This window comes from Mustela nigripes, chromosome 4, assembly GCF_022355385.1.
Source record: "Mustela nigripes isolate SB6536 chromosome 4, MUSNIG.SB6536, whole genome shotgun sequence".
NCBI classification, from domain to species: domain Eukaryota; kingdom Metazoa; phylum Chordata; class Mammalia; order Carnivora; family Mustelidae; genus Mustela; species Mustela nigripes.
In genome coordinates this window covers 152,551,996-152,557,586 of record NC_081560.1, presented here as the reverse complement: position 1 = coordinate 152,557,586, position 5,591 = coordinate 152,551,996, and positions in this window count along the sequence as shown.

Here is a 5,591-nt window from a genome sequence, read left to right as displayed (position 1 = left end):
AAGAAAAAAAACTAACAGTACCAATTGCTGGCAAGAATGTCCAATAAGGGACACTCTCCTTCACTGGTGAGAGTGTAAATTGCTACAGTCACTTCATAAAGTGAGTTTGGTGTTTTCTAGTAAAGTTGAAGCTAACATACCTCATGACCAACATTCTACTCCTAAGTATTTACTCGACAGAATTGCAAGCACATACACCTGGGAGGTAGATTTGGCTAAAGGAATATCCACAGCACGGTTATTTGTGTTGCCCCTAAATGATAAAATGCTTCAGTGCCCAATAAAATAAATTGTATACTCATACAATGGCAATATTAAACATCATCATCATCATCATCATCATCATCCAGAGCAATAATTTAGGAATGATACCTACACAAAACAACTTGGATGAATTTTTTTTTTTAAAGTTAAGTTTCTTGAGGTATAAAATTCACCCTAAAAAGTTTTAGAGGTGAATGTTTTGACAAATGTACATAATTATGTAACTTCCACCATAATCAAGAGATTATTAGAAAGATATATAGAATATTTTAGTGACCCCACAAGTTCTCCCTAACCCCTTGAAGTCAATCCCCTAATTTCACTGCAGCCCCTGGAAAACCCTAATCTGACTTCTGCTCCTATAGTTTTACTTTTTCCAGAAAGAGATGTAATCCTTTGATATAGAGCCTTTTTTATCTGACATCTTTCACTCAGTATGTTCTTGAGGTTCATCCATGTTGTGGCATGTGTACCAGTACTCATTCCTTCTTATTCATGAGTAGTAGTCCCTTGTTCGGAGGTACCATATTTGTATATTCATTCTCTAATTGGTGAAACTGGATTTGTTTCCCAGGTAGGTGGTTATGAGTAAGGTTCCTATAAACATTTGGATTTTGTGTGGATATGTATTTTCATTTCTCTTGGGCATATCTCTAGGAATGTGATCACTGGTTTCTATAGTAAATGTGTGTTCAACTTTATAAAAAAAAAAAAAAACACCATACTGTTTTCCAAAGTGTCTGTGCTAGTTTGTCCTCCTACCAGCAATATCTGAGAGTGGCATTTGTTCTGTATACTTACCAACACTTGGTTATGTCAGGGTTCTTAATTTTAGCCATATTGCTTGGTATTATTATTGAATTTTGAGAATTCTTTATGTATTCTGAAATATAAGTTTTTTTTAAAATCAGATACATATTTTGGAAATACTTCCTTCCAGTTGGTGACTTGTTTTTTCACTTCCTTAATAGTGCTTTTAAAGACCAGTTTTAAGATATAACAGAATACAATTTATTAAAAATACTTTAATAGTTTGTGTTTTTCTGTCCTATCTAGGAATATTTTGTCTGACCAACGTTTACAAAGATTTTTCTCCTATGTTTTCTAATAAAAGTTTTGGAATTTTAGGTTTTACACAAAGGTCTATAATTCATTTCAAGCTAATTTTTATACATAGGGTGAATGAAGTAAGGGTTAAGGTTCTTTTTTTGTATGTAGATATTAATTTCTTTCAATCACTTGTTGAAAATACTTCTCTTTCCTCATTGAATTACCTTGGTCACTTCATCAACAATTGGTGAAGATTTGTGACTCTATATCTGTATTCTGTTCTTACAAACATTATGTTGAATGAAAGAAACCAGGCACAAATTACACACAAGTTATGAATATTTGTATCTGTATCAATTTCAAAAATAAGCAAAACTATTGTCACATATTTCAGGAGTACATACTTATTGTTAAAAACTCTAAAGAAAAGTGAGAAAGTTGTTATCATAAAAGCTAGAATGGCGTTATTTAGAGGTGAAGGGAGAGAACCCTCAGGGGAGCTAGAAATATTCAGTTTATTGACCAGAACAGCACTAGCATGGATGCTTGCTGAACATTTGTAGTTTAAATGTTTACCTGTGATTAAGAGTTTAGCCAAGGAGTAAGGAATAAAGAAAAAGAAAGGAAGGGAAGGGAAGAAAAGAAAGGTAGGATAAGGGAGGGAAGGGAGAAAAGAATGAATGAAGGATAGTTTTTTTTATAAAATAACTTTATGGAGGTATAATTTACATACCATACAATTCACCTGTTTTAAGAGTATACTTCAGTGGTTTTTAGTATATTTACAGAAGTGTACACCATAACCACAATCTAATTTTTAGAATATTTTCATCACTCCAAAAGAAATTTTATGACTTCATGAATCCTCACACTCACCTCTAGCCCTCTGTCTCTAGGTATATGACTTTTCTGGACATTTCATATAAATGGAATCATATAATATATGATCTTTTATGTCTGGCTTCTTTATTGTGCATTGTATTTTTGAGGATCATTTATGCTGTAGCATGCATAGTTCTTATTTCCCTTTCATGTTCGAATAATATTCCATTGTATGTATATGCCGCATTTTATTTCTCTTTTCACCAGTTGGTGGGCGTTTGGGTTTTTTCCACTATTCTGGCTATTGTGAATAATGCTGCTATGAACACTCACATTCAAGTGTTTGTAGGAACATTTTTTCTCCTGTTGGAGAATTTTTCTAACAAAGGAATTTCAGAGTCAATGGTAACTCAATGGTTAACACTTTGAGGAACAGCCAAACAGTTTTCCATCATGCCTACACTGTTTTACATTCCCATCATCAGTGTGTGGAAATTCCATTTTTCAACATGGTCACCAACACTTGTTATTGACTTTTAAAAGACATTTTTAAAAGATTTTATTATTTATTTATTTTAGAGAAAGAGAGGTGCATATTGGCGGGGAGGGGAAGAGATAGGCAGAGAGCATCTCAAGCAGACTCTACACTGAGAGCAGAGACCCACCTGGCGCTCACTCTCACACACATGAGATCATGACCTGAGCCAAAATCAAGAGTCTGATGCTTAACTGACCATGCCACTGAGGCATCCCAATTTTCTTTTTATTGTAGACATCTTAGTGTGTGTGTGTGGTATCTTACTGTGGTGGTTTTGATTTGCAGTTCTCTAATGACCAGTGATGTTGAATATCTACTTAGGTGCTTACCGTCCCTTCATATGTCTGTTTGAAAAAATATTCAATATTCAAATGTTTTTCCCATTTTAAAGTAAAAAAAAAAATTTATTGAGTTGTCAGAGTTGGTTTTTCTTTTTAATATTTCAATTTTCAGTCTGTCTTTAGCTATATGACATACATATAGCTATATGTAGCTATATATAGTCTGTTGGTCTTCTTTTCCATTCGTTAATGGTGTTCTTTGAGGTATAAAATTGAAATTGTTTTTATTAAGTTCAGTTTATCAGTTTTCTTTTATCATTTGTACTTCTGGTGTTGTACCTAAGAAGTAATTGCTTAACCCAAGATTGCAAAGATTTACTCCTGTGTATTCTTCTAAGAATTTTGTCATTTACATTTAGTTCTGTGATCCATTTTGAGTTAATTTTTCCTCGTGGTGTGAAGTAGGGGAGTCAACTTCACTTTTTTCCTTGTTGATACTCTGTTGTCTCAGTACCAGTTACTGAAAAGGAAGGGTTTTAATTGGATTGAAAATCTTTTGTGGCTTCCACACCTTATAAGAGCTACCCAGAGACTGCATGGGTCTTTCAAGCCTTTCTTCATAATTTGGTTCCAGCTTACCTTTTCTGATTTAATGGTCTTTTAACTGTTTTAACTTCTTTCAACAGTCCTTAGTCCATTTGCACATGTTTCTTCAAATTCAAATCAGTCCCCTTACTCTTCCCTAAATACCATCTTTCTTTATATTTTTGTTTGGGCCTGAGAAGGACATTCACTTTTTGCCTTTCAACATTTATCTCCCTTCTAAACCCAGGAACAAGAATTGTCTCTGCAAAGCTTTCCCTGACCCTCCTGAACCTGATTCCATTACTTCGTTCCAAGTCTCTGTAACAGGTATCATCTGAATACTTTTCAGTTTGGTAAAACCTTTCTCTCCTTCTCTCTGTTTTTCTCCCTATTGTCACTAACACTAACAAACAAACAAACAAAAACGTCTTAGACTTAATCCTGCATTTGCTTGATTTGTCTCCCCTCCTGGGAGCAGAGACCCACCTGGGGCTCACTCTCACACACATGAGATCATGAGCAGATCTGTGTGCCTGATTGTTTCTCTCCCAGGATTTAGCACAGCATATTTAGCAGGGGAAAAGTGATAGATATATGCTTATTGATTTACTATTACTAGTATCTCAAGGAACCAAGTAAATGGGTAAGTTTGCATTTATGTGAAATATTCATTCATCTGTACGTGAAAACTGTGTTCTGGAAAAACTATAAACTCAGTATCTGTAAAGAGATTGTCTTCAGTGTATGTAGACACTGGATATGTAAAATCTATGCTGAAGCCTTTTGTAAAGTGAATTTTTGGAGTGAAACAATCATTATTAGATAGATTATATATATTTTACAAATTTTATATGATTTAATGGTCACTTTTCAATAACATCTTCATCCATGTGGTTCTTGTCTGTTGTTCTGTTTTGGTGAATTTTCTGAAGGCTAGATGAACTGGCAGCAAAATAAACTGGCAGGCTCTCAGGGACAGAATTCTGAGTGACAGTGCAGTGCACTCCGGGAAGACAGGGGTGCTGAGGGATTGTCAACAATAAGTCTGACCTAGATTTGAATCCCAGCCCTGCACATCCCAGCTGTGAGGCCTTAACCATATTCATGGAGCCTCAGGTTCCTCATTTGAAATAAGGGTTAATGACAGCTATCTTGTAGGGCTATGGAATTAAATTAAAGGTAAACACTGTGGAGCACTCATTTAGTGACAGCATTTAGTGGGTGCTTGGACTAGAAACACCCCCCACCCTGCCTTTTTAGCCAGTTGTACACATTGCAGAATGGTTTTGTTCTACCTACTCATGCTCTGCTTTTCACTTCTCACACACTTTACCCTCCAATTAGCAATCCCAATGGCCCAAGAACTTGTACTACAATAAGTCACTTTCAAATGCCAGTTTCTCTCTAAAAGTGGGAGCAGTCTGAATTATCCACGCTCGACCTGACACACTGTCTTATTCCACACAGGACAGTTATGTCCTCGTATTCCACAGAGGACAGTTAAGAAATCAATAACCATTATTATAGAGAGTAGGACAAATGTCTTCCACCACTTTTAAAAGCCCCATAGCTGGGGCACTTGGGTGGCTCAGTGGGTTGAGCCTCTGCCTTAGGCGGGTCATTATCTCGGGGTCCTGGGATCAAGCCCCACTTTGGACTCTTTGCTCAGCGGGGAGCCTGCTTCTACTTCTCTCTGCCGGCCTCTCTGCCTACTTGTGATCTCTCTGTCAAATAAATAAATAAAATCTTTAAAAAAAAGAAAAAGAAAAAAACACTGTGGCTTTCTCTGGCTCATTATTGAGGAGATCCATTCGGTTGGAAGATGAAGGAAAGCCTGGACCTGCATAGGGATGGTAATCACAAGATCATGGGCAATGATTCAACGTCTAGTTGATCTGGCTCATTGATTGGCCATCCTTATCAGAACACCAGACTTTGAGTCCTGAGCTAGAACTCAGTTTCAGCCGAAGTGAGGCAAGTATTCTCTATATACTTCGGCTTTTCATGAGGTTGTATAAAAGATTAAACTGTTGCTACTTTGCCTCTAAGAA